This window comes from Haliaeetus leucocephalus, unplaced genomic scaffold (assembly GCF_000737465.1).
Source record: "Haliaeetus leucocephalus isolate CR32 unplaced genomic scaffold, Haliaeetus_leucocephalus-4.0 Scaffold462, whole genome shotgun sequence".
Lineage (NCBI taxonomy): Eukaryota > Metazoa > Chordata > Aves > Accipitriformes > Accipitridae > Haliaeetus > Haliaeetus leucocephalus.
In genome coordinates, this window is record NW_010972898.1 from 6,809,227 (window position 1) to 6,832,647 (window position 23,421).

The following is a 23,421-nucleotide window of genomic DNA, read 5'->3' on the forward strand; positions in this document are numbered from 1 at the left end:
TGTTGCGGCCTTTCAGTACTTAAAGGGGGCTTATAAGAAAGATGGGGACAAACTTTTTTAGTAGGACCTGTTGCAATAGGACAAGGGGCAATGGTCTTAAACTAAAAGAGTTTAGATTTAGACTAGGTATAATGAAGAAATTTTTTATGATGAGGGTGGTGAAACACTGGCACAGGTTGCCCAGAGAGGTGGTAGATGCCCCATCCCTGGCAACATTCAAGGTCAGGTTGGACAGGGCTCTGAGCAACCTGATCTAGTTGAAGATGTCCCTGCTCGCTGCAGGGGGGGTTGGACTAGATGATCTTTAAAGGTCCCTTTGAATTATGATTCTATGTTTCTATGATTATGTTTAAATTTCCAGTCCTGATCTACCCTTACTTTCTTAGCTACTTCCAGAAATTATATGCTAACATAATTTATATAACATGTAATATATAATACTACCAATAATGACTTCATTATCAAGAAAAAGCAATGTAAATATTTTAGTACTATACTTCGTCTTGAAATCTGTCAACATATGCAAAGTGATAACCTGCCCCAATCTACTATAATCCTTAACAGAAAATGTTTGGAATGACAAAAATCAAAATACCAACATTAGATAGCCAAAAGACATTAGATAAATCTGTGAGTCATAGACAAGTATATTATTTTGAGCTGAGATACACATTTATTTGCACTTTTTGGAGGCTGCAACTCCTAGGTGTTGACATAGATATAGTCCAGTCTCATTTTATGGTTAGTAAGGAGTTTGTGTGAACACTTATTTTATAGGAACAGGTGAATTCACAAATATTTAAGGAGAACTTGGGAGGGGGGGGGCAGAGAGAGAAACACATCTTTACATCTGCCTACTAATCGAATATCTGCCCCCTAGTAAAATTGGTTCTACTAGGATGCTCAAGCAAGTTTTAGCACAAGCCCTAGAAAGCCAGGTATTCTTACACAAAGCATTTTCAACTATTTTCAACTTGTTTCCTTTGTCATTGCAATTATAGCCTAGGTCACCTTAAGGTAACTGAACATTCAGAAAAATGGAGCCTTGTAACTCTACAGCTTTTCTGTGCAGGTGTCTTTTTTTGCTTTGCCGTACTACAAAAGAACAGTATTCTCTGAAGGTCCAACATATTTCATTGTAGGTGGGGGGAAAGATGAATTTTGCCCCTTAAAATAGCTCCATAAGCAAATTAAAGTTAATGTTGTTATTTTTGAAACTTTGATTTTTCCAGCATTTTTGCTAAACAGTTCCATTCATCAGTAGAAGATAAATTAATGGGTTGCAGTTGAAGACAGCTATTTAAGATGTTTAAACCATACACTTAATTGGCATGTTAAAAGTTAAAGAGTCAGAGTCAACTCCAGTACATAAAAACGTATAAGCACATAAACTATAGCACTTGATTCCATGGCTCAAGAGGCATCATGCCATCCACTTCATTAATCAAGGGTATGCCCCAAGTTCCAACACTTGATGATTTACAGTCATTCTTTGTATATGCTCAACTCTAAGAAGATAACGGTCTCTCTACAGTGGAGTAATCTTAAGACACGGATCTCAAATTTGAAACACTGATTTTAATTAACCAGCTTGCTTATTTTAGTGGTTTCATGGTTTCTTATTATCCTAATCAAGAATGGGGTTGTTACTTCTGACATAGGTCAAGCCACAGCTGAGAAAGATAATTCTAGTGTTCAGAACAATTTCATCTCTATTATGGCCAACGGTGTCATTTATGATGGCTCTTTATGAAGGAAGACACCTATTCTTTAGAAAATGGATTAACACTGCACCTGATTCGTAATCACTGCAATGTCCAGGAGACAGCAAACAGAAATAAATGACTGCAGGTTCCTGGGTTGAAATCTACTAGTGCCTCAGGGGTAAAGGGTTGTCTGCAGGAAAAGCTGAACACCAATGGAGAGTTCTAGCAAGATGAAAGACAGGAAGAAAGCAGAAAAGAAAGGAAGAATGAAAAAAGGAGGGAGGAAAGGAGGGAGGAAAAAAAGGGAAGAATTTTTCCAGCTGTTCCCTTTAAATTTTTCCTAGGACATAGAATCTTGTTCAACAAATGCTATTTTTTAGTTAAGGGGCCATACATAACTTCCAAAGTCTCATGTTCATGTTTGTATCATCACGTGCCCAGAAAACTTGAGGGGCAAAGTAAAGAAGTATTCCCCATCTTCAGTGTCCATGGCAGGATGAGAACTGTAGCATACTATAGTCAGGAGTAAGAGACCAGGACATTGTAATATGCCATGGGTAGTCAGTGGATGATGCATGGGACTTTAGTTTCAGTTTCCTTGTGCAAAAATTCTGCTGTGTACTAGCTAACTCAGAAGGATAGCACAATTCATCTATGAGCTATGAATATGCTTTATTTACCAGCCTATACACTATTCTGATGACACTCTTTGTCCTCTCACAGAAGCTGTACTGTTTTCTTGGCATTCCACTGCTGAGAGAGAGAATTGACCCAGACGCATAAAGATCTCTCCTTTGGCACAAGGAGGACAAGGCTGGTGTCTTCCACCTGGTCAGGAAGTGCCCTATCTGCTGGATATTTCTGTCCAAGTGGAAACACGGTATTCTTTAGTGTGCTGCTAGGTTACTATCAGTAATAGGTGTTCAAGATGTCTGAAAGAGGTAACATCAGTCTAATCTAATAATTAGGCACTCAACCACTTGTTAGACTATTTAAGTATTTTATCTCATAACTATTTCATACAGAAATAGTCTTTAGGGCTTTGACAACTACTCTTGATTCCCTGCTGTAGTCCAAGGAAATCTATTTTCTTAGGAGCTTGTCGGTACCCTCCTTGTGAGTCTAGTTTTAAGCCATCTCATAGTTTACCTGCATTGTGTGGAAGGCTAAATGCTAAATGATGGATCCCAGGGATCTGAAGTGAGCTATTTCCATGCTAAGTAATGCGCTGCTCGCATCTCTGTTAATGTCTGAGCCCCAAGTAAAATGGACAGGTTTTCAGAGGTGAACTGCCACAACAGCAAAGGAAACTCTAGTTGTTTGGCATTTGTAACTCATACGGCCTGATGCTTTACATCTGATTGGTAAACATTCGCCAGAGTTTGTAGACTACAAAGACTGCATTGAAAATGGCTAGTACTACTGTAGTTAGGAAAATACAAAGCACTGCAGTAATCTCTGAGCAGCTACTGAATGAATAGTCAGTCTAGCTAATATAATCCCCAGAATCAGATGTCTTCTTAAAATCCATTACCATAGTATTCCCCTTAGAACAGTAGTTAGTTTCATCAATTCACAGCTTTATGACCTAGCCAATTAATATGAGTGATATCCTGACTTCCGCTCATAAAAACAATCTCTCTCTAATGCTAGTATAATTTGGAGATATAATACTCAAAGAACTAACTTTCTGAACAGTGAGGATGATACTCTATAAGAGCTCATATACCATTACGGAAAACCTGGATCACCAAGGCGATGAATCTCTTTTTGAAGACATATATTGAATAGCACACACCAAAAATATACAAGAAACACTTAAAGTACATACAAGAATTGGCATCTGGTAAAATATTTGGTGAATTGTTTTCCTCAGACTCCCTAAGAAAGTAGTACTGAGACCTTCAGTTTCTCTAGATGTTTCTGTAATATTTTATCCAATCTGTTACAGAGGGCCAAATTTGTTCTAAAGGCAGATATGTTCACTTCAGTGAGAGTCACATCTATTTACTGAAGAACTGAATATGGCATTGAATGAATCAAACCAACAAAGGTGTAAAATTATAGTTTTTTCAAATAAGGCCATAGATACGATAGTCACAGATCTTTTAGAATATATATTAATTATATTGTCATTGTTTTTCATAGTATCCAATGATATTGTGAGGAATTTCATAGTGGGGCAAAGATCAAAGCTATTAGAATATCAACACCAATCAGCATTGCTGATCCTTTCTGTTCGCTTGACCTTTAAAGTAGTAAGATTTCCTGTGAAAAAGTTGAAATACTCATGTCATTAGGCAGATTCAGTGTCTTAAGGTTTGCTGAATTTCTTAGAACAATTTAACACAAGACTGGAGTTTATTTGATATAACTTATAAATATGGACAATTACTGCATGAAGTAATTTTTTATTTAGTTTTCTTTTGTGTGTTTTTTTTAAGTTTCCATTCAATTAAAAGTCAGTGTATTTCACTGCGATGACAGGTTTGTGGTTTTTATTTGGGAGATACTACCAACAGTAACACTGTAACATAACTTACGAGAGACAGAAATATGATGAAGAGGAAACGAGCATCAGCTTCTTTAAAATATAGTGTGTGTGCCACTGTGCCACGGACAGTCATTTTAAGAAAAATGAAAAATGTCAGGTATTTTTCTCATCCTCATTATTTTACACTTGTCACATACATGTTTACACATACACATGTATTTATATATGTACGTGTGATAGCTTCACGAAAAGCAGTGTGGTGTCATATGCCCCTGTCCTGGTTTCTGCTGGGATAGAGTTAATTTTCTTTCTAGTAGCTGGTATAGTGTTATGGTTTGGGTTCCGTATGAGAAGAATGTTGATAACACACTGATGTTTTCAGTTGTTGCTAAGTAGGGTTTAGACTAAAGTCAAAGATTTTTCAGCTTCTCATGCCCAGCCAGCAAGAAGGCTGGAGGGGCACAAGAAGTTGGGAGGGGACACAGCCAGGGCAGCTGACCCAAACTGGCCAAAGGGGTATACCATACCACGTGACATCATGTCCAGTATATAAACTGGGGGGCAGTTGGCCTGGGGGGATCGCTGTTTGGGAACTAACTGGGCATCAGTCAGCGAGTGGTGAGCAATTGCATTGTGCATCATTTGTTTTGTATATTCCAATTCTTTTATTATTGTGATTTTATTATTGTCATTATTATCAGTATTATTTTTTCCTTTCTGTTTTAATAAACCATTCTTATCTCAACCCACAAGTTTTACTCTTTTTTTCCTGATTCTCTCTCCCATCCCACTGGGTCAGGGGGGAAGCAAGTAAGCAGCTGCATGGTGCTTAGTTGCTGGCTGGTGTTAAACCACGACAGCCCCTAGATGGTATTTGGAATATCTTTACCCTGTCACCTTTAATAAGAGTATTAACACTGATTCTCACCTGTCATTCTTCAATGGAGCTTCTGCCTCCCAGTCAGCCTCCCAGCTGATGACAGGCAGGATTCAGGGATATCACATTCCTAGCCTTAGTACCTCACTTAACCACCTGAAGTTAGGGGATGTGGTTAACAACCTTAGCTGTTTGTATGATTTCACACAATACCAGATAGTTGTGTTAATCCTATCATGAAGCAAAATATCTACTTTGATAGATATTACAGCCTAGATAGGTAGCCATTACACTCCAGACAGGTATTACACCCTTGATTATAAGGTCAGCCACTGAGATTGTAAAAGAAACATGTTTTTAATGACTGCTTTCACCAGACCCAGGATCAGACTAGGAAGACTCTGCATCCTATGTGTAGGGATCCAGCTATCTTCAAAATCCATCCTTCACTTAAAGACACTTTCTGAGACAAATTAATCCTGAGCAATGTAACACAAAGCCTTCTGAAATTCAATTACTCTGTTATATGTTCTGCAAGGCAGTATTCCCATCTCTGTCATGACTAGAGAAGCAATTTTTTCATTACTATTACTCAACAAATATGTTTGGAATGGCTGCTTGGATATACTTACCATAGTGACATGATTTCAAGTTCATCCTTTAGCTATCTGTGGGTCATACTTTTAGATGATGGAAGTCTACTTCAATTAAAACTCACAGTTAAGGAACTTATTTGGCTTGTGTGGATTTTTTTTTTTCTTTCCAGAAAGACATCTGAAAAGATACCTGGCTGAAAAGAATCCCAAGCTTACTCCACATTAAAGTAAATGGAAATGTGGAAGATCATTTAAATCACTTGACATTCTTTTAACAACTTTCCCAATGAATTTTGCCACTTCTTTGCTTTATATTGGGGTTTAATATTCCATCTCATCTTATCTAGGGTACTACCCTGATGTACAATTACTCATTCTCAGTTCTGTGGGATTATTTACATTGCAGAATTAAAGAATTAGGATATTAGAAATAAGTCTTCAGCAAGTTTCAGCTTCTGTAACTGTATATGGAGTAGATTTACCTGAGCTTATGTAGCATAAATAGGTAACTGAAGGATCAGTCTCTCTGAAAATATCTGCAGGCATTAGAGATCTAAACATAGGAAAGAAAATCTATTTCAAAAATGAGGCTATGCAAGTATGAGTTTCATCATAACAAAAAACATATAATAAATATCCTGCAGAAGAAAAGAGCTATGGAGCTATCAGCAAATGAGCTCATGTAAACTTCATTTTCTATCTGTACCTTTCTGTATTAAGTTCTATCCTCCCCTTGTTTCAGGGAATAGCACACTCAAAGGTGGTATACAAACAACATTGTAATTTTGCCAAGGCAGAAAGAGGGTTCTGATTCATAATTTCTGAAACAGATAGCAAAACACCGAATATAAAATCTCCAGCAAGTTTTTTGTGTGTGTGTTCATTTTGAAAAATGGGAATCTGTGAGCAAGTAAGGTTATCAAGGGCTGGATAGTTCCTGTACTCAATCATGCCACTTTGCAGTTGCTCACACAGCTGTGTACTATTTACATGTGTGCACAAATATGTTCCTATTCTTTCATTTTGCAATACATATCTAACATGCACTGACAGCAGAGAATTCAATTCTTGCACACAAAGCATGTGAATTGATAGACTGGTTTTCCTTCCTTCTCAGTGAGATTTTTCACACAGAAATGGATAGAGTGTTTAGAGGGGTTACATAAGCACACCCATCCAGATATATAAATTGACATCGTAAAAAATTAGCACTTTGGGCCTATTTGTTTTTTCTTATATTCACTTATTTTCACAGGAAGCTACATCTTCCTGCTCGCCTCTACCTTGCCAATTAATTTCATTTTCATACCTATCTGATCTGGGTCATGTGGGAATCACCAGAGATATCACAGCAGCTTCCCAACCTCTTGGGAATCTGATTGCTTCTTTTTCTTATGCTAGTTCACTTTGTCCTCCAAGTAAGAATTCAAATGTCAATCATTTTTTGTTCAATTTCATGGGGTAGAATCACAAAAATGGCAACCAATCCAATTGCAAATTACTTGATGAATCTTCTTTGAAGAGTTGCCAATAATGCTAATCATCAAATGGTTGAATTCAGCTCTGTAGAAATGCATTTGTGAAGAACAGCAATCTCTGTGACTTTGACAAAGGAACTGCTGACTTGCCTCACTGTTTGTCTTTTGATGTGAAAGAGCAAATCGATTTATAGAGCTTTTGCTTGCAGATGTAGGATATGATTAGTATGCAGAAAGACCTTTCTACAGTGTCATTTGTTTATTTAGCTGTCTCTGCACTCAGCCCTGATTGTGTATACTTAATTAATGTATACAAAGCTAAAAGAAATAAAATCCTGGAACCATGATCATAGAATACTGTACTACATGTCATTCGTCACCATGAAAATGCTATTTATATTTTATTGGCTACAAGAAAGGGAAATGCATACATTTAAAAAACTGTTTCAAAAAGTCCTTATGTTTGCCAAAAGCAGTCAGTTATAGTTACACCAAAAAAGTGTCAATGAAAGCTGTTCGATTTAAGTAGGAGGTTCTTTTTTCCCAGTGTTTAAATTTTTATTCCAAACAGTTGTTGAGTCTTTATAAAAAGTACCTCTGATGCCTTCCTGAGGTCAAAGTACTCTGTAAAACATCCTCAGAGACCTGAATCATCCCGTTCTTCAAGGCCTTCTGATTCTGTTGCTTGGAAATTTTAGCTGAGAAAGAGTTTAAAGAGGAAAGCAGAGACACTAGAGACCTTCATGTCAATAATGAATGATCAATAGAAGTCACACACTAGAAAATTGACATTCAGTCAGCAATTCTGTGTTATTCATGCACATTTTACATTGTCTATTCAGGTTTGTTGTGGGGAAAGTAGATACAGAAAGGCAGGAAAAGTTAGAAATCATGAGACTATCAAATAATGGAATCCAGAGTGACATCTAGTGACATGCTGTATTAGAAGCATGAACATTTAATTACTGAAATATACTGATTTTACTAGTCATATTAATTATGGCTTTCCAGAAAAGTTACTTAAAAAAATGTTACAGAAGTTTCTTACAAAATGAATTCTATAACCATATGAGACCTTTCACAATTCAGCTTACTAAAATGTTTGCTTCTGTCTGTTATAAACAGCAGTTCAAGCAGAAACAAATTTTCTACAGAAACATTTTACAAGTTTAATAACACTGATGCTATAATTAGTCAGTACAGATTCACCTTATAAATAATTTCCTAAATTCATCTGCAAGACCTTAAACTCTTGTATTCTTCAGCCATGAGCACTGACTCAAAATCATGAGCTGACTAATCTGTTCAGGCCCTCGTACCATATTTTTCAAGATGGCAGAGCACTGTCTTCATGAGCAAATTGCATTTGATCTTCTGTTCTAACTTTTCCATGGGGTTGACTGCAGGATTACGGTCACTAAAAGTGCTGTAACAAAGGAAATCACTATTCCATAGCTGAAACCCGGAATACCCTATTCTCAACCCAGTCTACATCAAATACTGACACAGACAATAATGCCCTTAATTTCTGTGGCATGAATAAGTGAGAGCAATTCATGTTATTTAAAGAAGAACGAGATTCATCTGCAAAGACTGTGGAGTAATAAAATACTGTGAGGAATCATATAGAATTCTCCAAATATACCTTTTAAATAATATAAAAATACCTTGAAAAATCATTTGTAAATTATGTTATTGCAACTATGCTTCAGTAAATAGGAAAGTGCAGAAATCAGTGCATGTGACTAAAATAATTTTGTGGGTTGTAAGGCTAATGGATGAATGTAGAAGTTACTTTAATCAAATTTACTAATTTAAATAATATATTTGTTCATTTTTCAACTTCAATGTGTAAGAAATGTTTATCACTTTCATCTTTTCACTAAAATTATTGCAGCACAGAGAGGAGGCGAGAGAAAAGATATCACATATTAGACTGATTAAGCTTCCATGTCAGTAACTTTAAATCAACAAATCAATTAATGAGAAAAAAAGAACAATTAAAATATTTGGACAAAATAAGTGTATATTTGGGGTTGGGTTTATCTTCCTTCTAGATAAAGAACTAGGGTAAATTATATTGCAAGTATATTGTAATTATCACATACCAGTCGTATAATGAAGAAATCTTAGATTTAAAATTGGTTTATTGTATAAAGACCACCATCGCTATAGGCATTAGACTTCTTCCTATGTTTTCTTATGGGTTTCCTCCTTCTTCTTGCCCTATATACTTGGACTTTTAAAACTTAACTTCTTTTTGGTGACAATTACAACTTTCCTCAGAGGTACATCACAATTACTCTTATTCACTTGCAAATCCTGAAGAGGTAAATATATCTCTAGGTTGCATTTTTCTGTAAATGCTCAACTTTACAAATAGCGAGTCTCAGACACTAATTTCAAAGGAGGAAAAACTAAGTTATAGTTCTAATTTCACTATACAGACTACCAGTCTCTCCTTTTTTTTCTTTCTCATTTTTAAAAATTAAGGTTAACTTGGAAGATTAAAGTCTTTGGTGTTTTCTCACTTCCTTATGTTCTTCTAGAGAAGCACAGAATGTAGTGTACTGGCCAGGTAAACTGAATTGATCTGTTTTATTTCATTAACATAGCAGATGTGTACAATGAATTACTACTTTTTGTCTTCATTCCATAGATCCCTCCAATCTGTGCATGTATCCAGTAATTTTCTTTCTTCCATCCCTTGAAGATCCTTGTCCCCATATTCTGCATACCAGTTTCTCTTCATTTCTTCTCTGTAACTTTTCTTGTGTTTCTCCTCTCCTTACACTCCAAATCCCTTCCAAATCTCTCTTTTATATCCTCACTACTGTTACAGTATATCTTTACTGTTAACAGTAAAAAAACCAATCAACCAACCAGCAAACCAGACAAACATGTCACAGAAATTCAAATAATAGCCCTCAAAAGCAGGCTACTCTTTTGACAGACTCTAGTTGCTTTCAGTGGGGTGAGATCAGATCATATTTATTATTCTCCTTTTTCAAAATGACTACCCTTCAAGTCTTTTTCCCAACAAGCTCAGGAAAAAGTTGTCTCCCTTCACAGTCAGAAAGGTGAGAAGAACACAGCTCTATCAAGAAACATGGCAAAAAATAATGTTCTTTTCAGAAATCAATTTATTAATTTATAAAAATTTTTAGAAAACATGTTTTTTAGTCAGAACATCTATGGGTTTAGCAAAAGCATCATGATTTTATCTACACAAACTAAAAAGACTGCAGCTCTGGTTTTAGTGCACAGCAACTTAGTTGTGACCTTCTTAAGACATAAAATCCTTCACTTCCAAACTGAAGTGGGAAAGCTGTCAAACATATGGAAACACAGCAACAGGAGTTACTACTTTCCATTTGAAAGCCCTGAATTGTTGTTACAATTAGGGGTTACACTTCACTTACACCCTTTTTCCTTTTCCTTCTTAATTTTTTTTCTTCCCCTACCCTGCTCAGAACTCTGTTCCATCCTCTTTGCTTCTTTTCGATTTCCATCCTAGCCACTTCATTTCATTACTCATGGGCAATTCTGCCAGTTTTGCCCTACCTAGCTGGTCTCTTCCTCTTACTCCAATCAGTGTCCATATAAAACAAGGTATTTCCAATGCAAAACAAAATTGACAAGCACAACAAGAAATCTGAGCTCTAGGATGCATGTAGTAGCAGTCACAGTGACAACTGGATTGTCCCATGAAATCTGAGACCCTCAGAAGGTGCTTCTTTAATTAAATAGAGTTAATTTTAATATGTCATGCCTTGCACTTTCCTGAAGCTGCTGGTGCATTATTTTCCTAAGAATGATGACCTAATTAAATAGATTTTGGCATAGACTCACAAAATCTGCACTTATTTCACTCATTCAGGAAAGACCTTTATAATTCTTTCATAACTGCAGGAGAAAAACTATTTCTCAATACCTCTTCAACGCGTAATGAACATTAAACAGGAAATACCAGCTGAATGTACCTTTATTATTTTTTAGCTGTTGAAAAGGTGTAGACCAAGACAAGGATTTATAAATAGGATTTGGGTGCTTAATGGCCCTAGGCTTCTTTGAAAAACTCAAGCCAGAAGAGGGATGTTCTCAGTATGTTTGCACAACAAGCTGATGGAATCACTTCTTATATTTTAATCATAGTCTTCAGATTAATGACTAGCATAAGAGTCTCTAGATTTTCCTGGACTGGTTTCCTAGTTCTCATTTTGGTATCATTACTATTAATGATCTCTTAATTTTTGTTATTCTCATTAACTTTGATAAGCTTTCTTTGATCTCAAGAGTTTTGATGTCTTGATTCATTCTTCACCCACAAGGTTATAAAACTTTCAGGAAAAGCTTGATGAAGTAATTGTGTGAAAGAAAGAGGGTACCACAATCTCTTTCTCTGGCCACAATTTTAACCAAAGTTGTTGCTGCTACATTCCATGGGATGCTCCTTTTTTCAAGAGTATATATGTGTGTGCATGCACATTAACTTTGTTCAGAGGATGACTACAAAATTGGTTTCCTACATGATTGATGTGAAAAAATGTCATGTCTGAGACTGCTGAAAATCACTGGGAAACAAAAAATGTGGGAAATAATAGCAGAAGACTGTTCTAAGCATTGTGCTACAGAAACAAACTTAGTCTACTTTGCCTTTTTGATATCTCTCCTTTGATTCCTCCTCAATCCTTTTAATGAAGGGGCAGGGGTAGACTTTAGCTAAACTGGTGCCTACCCTGGTGGTTAGAATATGCCATTGAAGAATTAATGATACTGAATGATAAAGATTTTAAACACTCAGACTGAGAAACAAACACTGTCTCTCAGTTTCTAGGAAGAATGACTGTTTTTACCCCATCTTAAAAACAATAAGGAGAAAAAATTAAAAAAAAAAAGGAAAAAGGAAAAAAATGGTAAAAAGAAAAAAAAAGAAAGAGGAAGAAAGAAGAAATAAAAGATTAATAAAAAAGAAAAAAAAAGAGAAAAAAAAAAAGAAGCAAAAGCAGGCTGGGAACTACCCTGTCATGATCATAGTACTCAGAACCACAGGTGGATGGAGGTGTGCTGAGAAATGTTACTTGTTCCAAGGAGCGGTGAGAGTCTGAACGTGCCTATGGCTTTCTGTAAGAGATCATTGCTAAGGGTTTGCTAGAACTCATAGGGTGCCCAAATAAATAATTTATCAGCATCTAACACTTTTAAAAGGTTAGAGCTTTGGTGCTCTGATTCAGTCAGATGCTGCTAGGTACCTATAGTCAAAGTACAGCAGTATCTCTGTTGGGAGTCATAGAGCACATGCCCGAGTCTCTCCTTTACCATCATTTAAACTAGCCTTTATCATTCCACATTCAAGCAACCTAGTCTTTTGGAAGAGGTGAGTGTCCATAAGTTGAAAACAAAATGAGCTGCGAATACTCATCAATCTACAAAACATGCTCAAATATTTATATGTCTCAATACACGTTAAGCAGCCCATTTTGAAACATTGTCCAAATTATCAAACACTGGATACAGATAGATGATATAACTAGAAATATCTTCCTTTTGTGCACACATGGGAGAAACCATTAAAACCCCCAAACATCTAAACACAAACCTTAGGGGAGCAATACAGGTGCTGAAATACATGTTTCTAGTGCCAACTCTGTCTAAATTAGAAAGGGGAGACAGTGATGGACACTTCACTATTCCAGTGAAAAAGATACTATCATGTAAGTCACAAAGCTCTTATACTGCTGCTCTTCCAGACCTGCAACGGCAGAAGTTGATCCATAACCAGAGACTTGCAGGACACCTTCTGTCCATTATCTTGCTTTTTGATCTGCTAATTTGGAAAATCAAATTAGAAATCTTCTGTCTAAACCTGCTATTAATACTTCACAGTACTAGACTTTAACTTCAACCAGAATAAATACTATGACTTAATATACTGAAAATAAATGCAATTAATAAAAAAATTTGTAAATAGGGCTGTTGTAAACCACACCAAAATAAAGAGAATGCTGACTTTAAGTCAATAAATCCCCTGCTGCAAAAGCAATGCAGGTGACTGTAAGGCTGGACTCACCTCCCGCTGTTTCTAGTGCCCTGTGGGCACCCTCAGAGTGGTGCTTTGAAAGCTGCCTTTGGGAGCCATAATAATAACTATACCGCGGGAACCAGATGTGGCAGCATTTACAGCCCCTTGAGGAGACGCTTTTATACTCTCCCTGATACAGATACAACAGAAGAGTTCCCCTGTCAGAGCATCTTTGGGAAATCTACAGTTCCGATGGTATTTCACGTAACAAAAGGGAGATTTCTGGGTTTTGAATAGAAGAGGAAAGAAATTAGAAGCTGGATTAGATAGGAAGAAAAACTACACTGCTTCTAATTTTACTTCTCGCATCAGGGTCGCACACCTCCAGCAGTCTGCATGCAAGAGTTTTGGTGGTTCACTTTCTCCCAGAGGCACTTGTATCTTTGCACCCCCCTTCCCTCCAACACGGGTTTGGCTCAGCCTTCTCACCCTTGACTAAAAAGGAATTCATATCTTCTCTGCATACACAGTGCACAGTTTTTAAAAAAGCAAGACCAAGGAAAAATAAAGCCACTGTGATTAACATTAGAATAAAATATCAGAATATATTTCAAGAAAGGACAAATTTCAGCTTTTCACAACAGACAGAACATTTCTGCCAAGTGGGTAAATGCCTCCTTGGAATTACCTGACTTCTGACATCTGTATGGAGACACTGAATGGAAAAGGAGTTATTTATCTTCTTGCATGTCAGTGAGAAGAACAGTTTTTAATGCAATATCTGTTGCTAATGGTCCATTTCCATATGATTGCTTTATTGCACAAATGACAAAATAGAATTACATAGTGCTGTATTTAAGAGCAAGACAAGCCATGTGGTTTCTAAACCCAGAAATTTTCTATGTGGAAAGAATGACAGAATAGGTGACTCTTATGGGACAGTTTCAAAGGAACAGAATTCCAGGCAAAGAATTTTCTTTTTCTTTTAAAGATACTAAACTAAATACAAGCCAATCTAAGACAGAGAAAACACTTTAAAAATCAGTTCAAAGCACACTGCTAAATAAATAAAAAATAAAAATTCTTCTGTCCTATAAAAGTCATTCTGTGTTTGGGATTTTAAGAGGAGGTCTTATTAAAATATATCTGAAAATATCTCAGGTACTCCCACAGACGCCACAGGATATTCTAGGCCCCAAATGAGAGACAGGATGATGGCTTTAGAAAAAGCATTGTGTAGTATAATGGTGTCCTCACTCCTTAGCCTATGTTATCATTCATTTCTTCTTCTAAATGTATATAATTACATTTTAAGATGTTCCTTAGAAGAAGCTTAGTGTAATTGCTATGATCTGCTTAATAATGCCTTGAGAAACAAAACAACAGATCCAAATAAAATATCCCTCCTTAAAGTATAAGTCAAAGGCTATCCACATGGAAGACTGAAAAATAATCAGATTTTGCATTCCATCCTTTCAACAATACAACTGCACTTTCAAATATGCTTTGTTGTTTTCTTTTAATTCACGAAAATTAATCTTATAGATGTAGATGCCAGATTTGCATTAATTAAAACTCCACTGTAGAAGCCAGGCTTAATTGCAATCAAATTTGCTTAATTATGCATGGCGAGAGATTCCCAATTGAGAAAGGTTTTAGTAAGGATTTTTGTTTTTTATACTGACAAAATAAATTGAAATTGTCATTTTTTGTGTTTTATGTAACACTTGTAAATAATTTGTGGAGCACCTTAAGTCTTCTATGTAAAGCAATGTTATTGCTTAAGTAATTATAACAATCTGCATTTTTCATTGTTAATTGTGGGTGTCAGCCTCATTAATTTTAATTTACAGCCTGTAATGAAATTAAGAAAATTTTGTGCTGATCTGCTGAAACTTGTCTTATAGAAAGTTACTTAATAAAACTGAAGTTCAGAAAAGTAAGGAATTTATTCATGCATTGTCAAGACAAGTAACAAATGTTCATTTTTGCCAAAAGTCTTGCTTCTATTTTTAAATCAATATTTAGTAAAGTGATTTGTATCAGAAAGTTTGAGAAAGTTGAATCTGCAAATTTTTCACTTCAAAGAGTAATTACATAGAATGTAGACATAATATGTAGTTTTATTGCCGAGATAATATGTCACTGCACTCAAAAAATGTGTTGTAACTCTATTCTATTGTTCATACACTTTTATTCTGTCTGTGCGTTGCTTGATTAGCCAGACGACTTAACTCACTGTACTGAACATTTTAAAAGCCAAATATTAATAACTCTGGAAATCACAGACTAGCACATCATGAACTGTATCAGAAATGTGTAAACACAACTGTGTAAATGGAAGTAAGCAACTGAATATATTTCCGTAAAGCCACAAGAAAAAAGCCAAACCAAACCAAAATAAAACAAAACATGAGTTTTATGAGTTCAGAGTGTAACGTCCTATAAGCTGCTGCTGTCAAATCCAGAGAAGGATGTGCTGTGCTGCAGCTCTGATCTTTCCAGTGCACGTGGACGTGAGCATGACTGCTGCTGTGGCCCTACTTTGGCAAGACCCTTGCACACAAACTCTGCTCTAAGCATGAGATGTCTTACTGAAGTCAACGGGACAGAAAATCATGTTCAAACCTGCACTACTTCTTGCATTAAGATGTATTACATTTTTTAAAAGACTAAAAATTTTACTTTTAGATTTGTTTATTATTGCACTTGATGATGGCAGTTACCCTTAGCTCAGTTATATCTTCATCCCTGTTTTTAGCAGAGAGTTTTAGGTTTAAACCTAAGAAGGCTAAAGGTTTAAACTGTCCAGGAGAAGGTTAGAAACTTTATCATTGCTCATGGCAGGCACTCAAAGTTGGTCAAATCTTGTTACTACTTGTTTTCAGGGAAAGCTCCACATTGAAGGTACATAAAAAAAGAATTCTAGGTCTGCAAACCCCATTAGTTTTCTGTGCTCAGGAACTGCTTCACAAAGTTCCACTTTCCTATCTAAACAAATACTCTTCTGTTTCATAAGGATAGTATTAAAGAGGATAAAACATCCTCACCATTCATTTTAAAGGGTTAAAATAAAATTTATTTTTTGTCACAAATATCACAGTTTAGCTAATGAATATGAGATTATAATGCAGTATTAATTATTTTTTTCTCTGAATAATCAAATACATTTTGCATCTCAACTAAGTGGGTTTGAACATTGGAATTATTATAACTTTTTAAGGTTAACATTTGAAGATGTGAAAATGTATTAGAAATGTAATGAAGGGGTCACACAAAATACAACATATTTATGTAGTATGAAATTCAGGATAACTGAAAAAGTCTGTAGAAAACTCAAACACAAAGAAAATTTTAGTGTGAAAGAAGTTTCCAGTCAACTCTATCTGGAAGCTTCCCCCAAAGTCAATTCTATAATTCTAAATTCTATAAAATTGCATGCTTTATTTTGATATTATTTTACCTTTTTGATTATATTTGAAAGATAAATTCTAAACATATTGCAGGTTTGTTTTTTTAAAGTTCAAATACAATATAAAAAAATTGTTTCATTAATTGTTGTCCAGCACCTAAAATTCTGCAGTTTCATTCACTTTCTTCCAAAACGCATTCACCTATTTCACTCAGTAAAAAAGTATCTCACGGGACCAATTCCTTTTTCTTTCTTCATCACAAAAATGTTTTTTTCTGTACAGTTCTGAAACTTCCATAAACTGTAATGTTCTTAAAATTAAGCATAATAACATAGCCAAAAACCTCTGCTCATACTGTCTATGGCCCCTTTATTTAGTTTCTTTTTAATATACTCGGTCTTCTGCTTTTCAAACCTCAGCTCTTCAAACTCTATCCTTCCCTTCCTCTGTTCTGCTGAGTTTGCATCATTGCCCCAGCCATGCAAGAAAACAGAAAGATATGGCTTAATTAGGCTGCAACTTTATTAATTTAATTTATCTGGGGACTATCCAGCAGCAATTTCTATAATACAGGTCATAAATTTTTCATTAATTATTTTCACTTGTAGGAGGGCTGCCATTAGCTTTCATTCCCTTTGGTAGCAGGTCCTCAGCCCTCGGTGGGTGATCTACCACCATCTTTAAATGACGCTTAGGAAGGAGAGCTTCTCTTCTTGTCACACTAGACTTTGAGAGTCCTGCTTCCAGTACTCACCTCCTTTTGAGAAGGCTTTTGGGTTTGTCCTTCTCTAGCACTGGTTTACTAAGGAAGCAGATCCTCTCTCGTAGTTCAAGTACCTGGGATGGATTTTACTTTCTTGGAGAGGCAGATGACAGGAGGACTAGGCCAGACAGTCTAAGTTATCTCCCCTCCACAGGTTAACGAAGTCACTTAGTTGATCTGAGCTCCATTGACCTGCCAAGCTATCCACAGAGCTTTCTTCCACCTCTTTTTGACTCCCAAGACCTGTGAAGGAAGGCAATGCTTAAAAGAGTTAGAACTCTTTTTCCTAGGTAGTCTACTAAAACAAAAAAGGATCCAATTTTTGCATTGTAGATCTCACCTCAGAACCCTGCTTTGCTCATCTTAATATTCCCAGAGCTCTTTCCTTTTTTCATTTTTACTGGAAACTATCCATTGTGGATTTGCTTGTCTTGCTTTTTAATTGGTGTTGAGAGGCATTTATTTTTATGATCCTGCAGACACTTACACAATGCTTTGGATGAAAAAACATCATATGATACCATAAAAGCTAATGCAAAAAATGTAAAGGAACAGAAATGGCAATGGGCAAGTTGTGGGGAGAGGCTGTTATTTTTCTAGTATACAAAGATACTTCTTGAACATATAAAATAAATAAACAAAAGTAAAAAAACGATAGCATCAAAATGCATATAATATTATGTATAATATTATATAAAGTATATAATATATAATAATAAAATATAAACACATTTTTTTATATTTCTGCCTTTAAGAATTTGCAATCCGAATATGCGGAAGCTAGCAGGGCAGGGAAAGAAATAATAAACCCATGACTGGGAGGATATGAGAAGAACCCCTGAGCTTGTGTTCTGCTGTCTGCTGTTACTTTTCCTGTGTATAGCTTGCTACTCTAACTGAACATGAAAATGGAAAGCATAATCTTGTAAAAGAAATGAGTCCCAGAACATACTGCATGATCTAGCATATGCTTGATCCACCACAACTGTGCAGGTGAGAGATAAAAACACTGAAGCATAGAACTATTTTCATATATCAGGAGAAAATATTTTAAAATTCAGAGGCCGTACTTACTTTACTACTGCAAAGGGGGGGGGGGGGGTTTGGTTTTTTTTTTTAGTTTTTCATATTGGCCTGTAATAAAACCATTTTCAATGTGCTTTTCAATATGAGCTAAAAATGTGTAGCAGAGACTTCCTAGAATTTGCCAGAGATCATAGCTGATGTCCAAAGCACATCCCAGTCTTGTGTTTGAAGCAAGTGTTGGTGGTTGTAATGGATGATGATGGTCTTTTCAGTGTGTAATAAAACTAAGAATGTAATTAATCTGATGTGTTATAAAAATGTACAGAATTAAAACCAAGCACTAATAATCTAGGCTTCTAATATCCAGCACCTAAGCAGATTTTCCTTCTTAAATGGCTAGCAACTGTTACTTACGCACCTCAGTCATCTACTGAATTTTGACATTGCTTCTGAGGGATGTATACAGAACAACACCAACAGGAAGAAAAACACCCTTAAGAAGTCAGTTCCAATCTACCTGCAGCATGCAAGATATTTTTGCAGGGCTACTTATGACCTTTTTTTGTTGTCTTCTGTTAATAAATGTGACTTCTGAAAGCAAGAATAACAGTGAAGTACAAAATAAGCTGGTTCTTTAAAAGGCTGAAAACTATGACATGTTCTAAGGATATCTGCAGATCTAAGTCTTCTGATCACGAACATCACCTGCCACTCCCCAGTGTTCTAGTGAGCTGCCAAAATGTAGAGAGGATGAGGTTTTTCCTATAGGAAGGGTATAGTAGTAACAGTGAAAACAAAGGACATTTTGTCATTTTTAAATGGAGGGGCACTTAGAATGATATTGAATATAATTTTACATTTTAAAGCCAGGGTGGGTACAGGGTGGGAGGAAGCCAGGATGGCTGCTAGCCAGGGCTGGGCCCTCCCACCAGCACCACCTCACCCTTCCACTCCTGCCGTCTGCCCAGTGGCAGCAGTTCTTCTTTGGGGCTCCGGTCTCCCACGCTTTTTCTCCTTTGTGGCTTTCCACCCTATCCCTGTCCTTTCTTTGTTCTCCTCCATCCCTTTCTGTTTCCCTGAGCAAGATCAGGACATGTTCAGCCCCTCATTTCTGACACAGCCAAACTCCATTTCGCCTGCCTGGCCAAGACAAATCACATCAGCTCTGCATAGAGGGGCTGTATTTAATCTCTTATGAAACAGATAAACTTTAATCTTTTCAAGTACACCCGGATGCTTACCTAATAATGTTCATGTTCTGCTGAGGCACACATGCCAGCAGTATGCATAACAAATTACAAAGGAGTATTTTTGGAACCCTGGGTATAAGGTTCTCCTTACATTTCCACGGGTACCAAAATGGGGAAAAAAAACATTATTTGCTAAGAATTGTGACATTTTCATGTAGCCTGTATGAACCAGCATAGCATAGTACCAATTTGTCCTGGCTATGTAAATAAAGGTGTCAACAACTTTCTTAACAGTTCAGCTAGCATTTAAACATTTTATTGTTCCTTTTTCTTTCTATTCTCATGGCAGGAGGACATTAATGACTGTGAAAAGTGAGTCAGGACAAAAAAATAGTATAAAAAAGAAAGAGGGAAAGAAAATGAAAGAGAAACAATAAAAATTTTTAAAAAAGAAAAGATAAAGAAAGATCAGAAGAAAAAAAATCTTGTTTGGAAAGGAAGGACTTTGGCATTCTTATTTAATTATCAGTGGATACACAGGATAGAGTAAAGAGATCTATTTCAAAACTGTGACTTAATGACAAGTTGATGTGTAATACTTTGCCTGAAGACCCAGACAACATCGTTAAGAGAGAGACAAGTAAATTGTAGGTAAGAAATAAAAATAAATGTTTCCACACCTCTGACATAACTGTAAAAGTTAAAAGGCTACTGATAAATTGGAGACAAATGACTATTGTTCTGGCAAAATAAGGAATCTTAATTCATTTTTGGATAACAATATTGTCAGCTCTTGCAATTTTATTATTAGCCTCATGATACTTGATGCTTTTCTTAAAGACCTAGCTCCTAGATTTATACTAATTAGGAGGCTATTAACTTTCATAAAAAATATCACGTTTCTAGTCTTGATACCCAAGCAGACAAAAAATTAGAGCACTTCCTAAAAGTGTGAAAGATAGAAGTCAAACAAGGAGAACCCCAAACAAGTAATTAAAAAAAACCAACCCAAACCTATGAATTCTGGAAGTCTTACTCATGATTTCTGAATATTTGGCAACACTATATTAACTATAATTAAGTTAGAGATTTATTAGGTAATAAAAACAGCAAAGCTGATAAGACGCTCCTGCACTGAAAAAGCAGAACATGTTGAAAACCAGCCAAAAGAAGGTGAAATTCCAAAAGATTTCAGCTTACAATGGAAACTTTCACTTTTTTGTTGCTTTCAACAAATGATTCTGCATAGGTTTCCATCCAAAAAAATCTGACTAATTTTAAAAACTAGCTTTCAGAACCTGACTTGTTTCACTGGCAGCAAACCCAACCTACTATCATAATTTTCACCTGTTAGGGATCCATGAATATTGTTGAATTCTTGTCCATCACCATTTTAATCTTCTCGGGCTTCAGTGATTTGATATTGTTCAGGTGGCCTAAGACCATACTGCTAGCAAGATGACTTGAGTAGACAGCTCTAGTTAATTTTTTCTGTTAGTTCCTCAGCTTTTAGGAAAACTGTGCAATTTAGGAATCTCACTCAGCTAGTAGCCAAAACACAATCATTTACTTTGATCTCAAACACTCTCTGATTAGAGACAACCACTGAAATAATGTGCCATATGAACAAATCCTGCTTCCTGCAACACAGTCCATCCCAGCAGGGTGATGGATGTGTGAATGGTTATTCAAATGCTGTGCAAGCTATGAAGAAGTCCATCCACATTGCTTTGAGAAAGGAATACAGGGCCTGGAAGCAGACTATATTAAGTCCAATGATAAATTAAGTAAAGAATATGACCTCAGTGGTGTGTGCAGCTCTACCATTTCCAAGAAATAACAACAATGACCAGGTACCTTTTTAACCCTAAAAAATTCCAAGGATTTTCACAGATTCCTACCTGTCAAATGGATATTTTTTTCTGTTGCTACTCATCCTGCAATTCTTTGAGGAAAAGTCATTTCTGTCTGTGTTAAAATTTGCCATTTATACTGTACATATACTACTGCACCAGCATCTGAGTGTCCAGATCTTAATTACCGGGGCAGTACTCCACAGCCTGGATTCACTGGGCACATCCACTTTTGCTGTAGTGACAGCATAGTTGTACCTTAACACCTGACTTGTTGGTTGTGATAGGCACAGGGTAAGTCCTTCAGGTCTACTTGTCTCCCAGTGCCTGAAAGCCCTATCAGATTTGAACCTGGCAAATCTGATATTTCCACGACCAGAAACTTCAGCCTGACCAAAAATGTCATCATCATCAAATTCGGGCAGCCTAGTCAGAACTCCAGTCCCATAGTCTGTCGCAGTAATGCTTTCAACAGAGTATTGCTAAGAAGAACTCCCAAATCCCAACTATCAGTCACATATTTTATATACAGCAATTGGTATATTCTAGCTGGGTCTGTAACACTCAGCTCCAGTACAATAGTGACTGGAGAAGCTGTACCAATTGCTGGACGAACTTTGGCTTCTTGTCCCACCTGGCTTCTGCATCCTGCTCTGGCTTCACACTCTAGGTGAGATTTGAGATCTAGCTCATCTTGGACTTTTCACCACTTACCAATTACCTGCAGTGCCTTGTCTACATGTCCATGATTCTGCGGCAGAACGAGAATACCTGCAGCTGCCTGGAAGGCCACCTTGTTCCTTCTCATCTTCCAAGGAGAGGATAATTTTTTCGTACTTTTGCTGGCCACGCACTGTCCTTAATTGTGTGCCATTCTGTCCCAAACTCACTGCCTGATCCCTACATTCAGGAACAAGGAGAGACGAAGGAGTCTGCATATTCCATGTTCCCCCTCTGAAGAGACAGAACATCTTTTTGGAATCGTTACACCCCTACCAATCAGTTTCTCATTTGACCTACCTGCAAATATACTGTTTAGATATTGCTGCTCAGTCCTAATTGCTGCTCTGGACCTAGAATCAAACAGTCTTCCCTGAGGTGAACAAACCATCATAAGATCTCATGTTTCTTTGCCCCTTTGACCAGTGTTTTCTTACCCAAGGCCCCACAAGGGGAAAGGTTAAGGTGACTGATCTAGAACAGTTTTGCTTTACCTCTCTCACAGGAGATAGAGCCTTAGCACGCAATGGCAACTTTGGAAGGGATCGAGTATTAAAACTGTGCCAGGTGGAGAAGGTTTCCTGAGTCCTCTGACCTAATTTTTAAAAAGCAAGATTTTCAGAATCTTCCTTTTCATCTATTTTCATCTATTAGAAATAAGAAATGTATATGAAAGCAGAATCTCTTGATATTTATTACTAAAGAAGTAAGGATAACAAGTGCAGGAATTGGCTAAATTATCTCAGAAGTTACATACATTACAGCAATACTGAAGAAATAAGATGACAAAGCTCCTCTTCCAAGCTATTTTATGACAAAATACATTGGTTGTTTTGGAACTGAATCTTCTTCACAGAAAGTTTTGCAGCCCTCCTTCAAGTTATTTGACTGACTGAGTAGCTTGATAACAAATCACACTATAACCTTACCAATCACGGCACTTCCTGAGAACTGGGAAGTCATTAGCATGATTCTTTTTTTTTTTTTTTAAAGGATTTAGGGGATGTCTTGAGAATTACAGTTTGTTACAATGACTGAAAATCAAATAGACAAAAAAATAGTGCAACATTTGAGGAATCGTAATATATATGGCAAGGGAAAAACCAACAAGCTTTCTGTAACAGAAAATTGTGCGTCTCTAATGTGTTAGAAGGTTCTGAAAATATTAATAAGACAGTAGATGAACGTGACCCAGTGGACATAATTTACTTGGATTTCAAAAAGCTTTAGAAAAGGTCCCTCATAAAAGAATATTAAAGATAATAAATAACAATGAAGTAAGG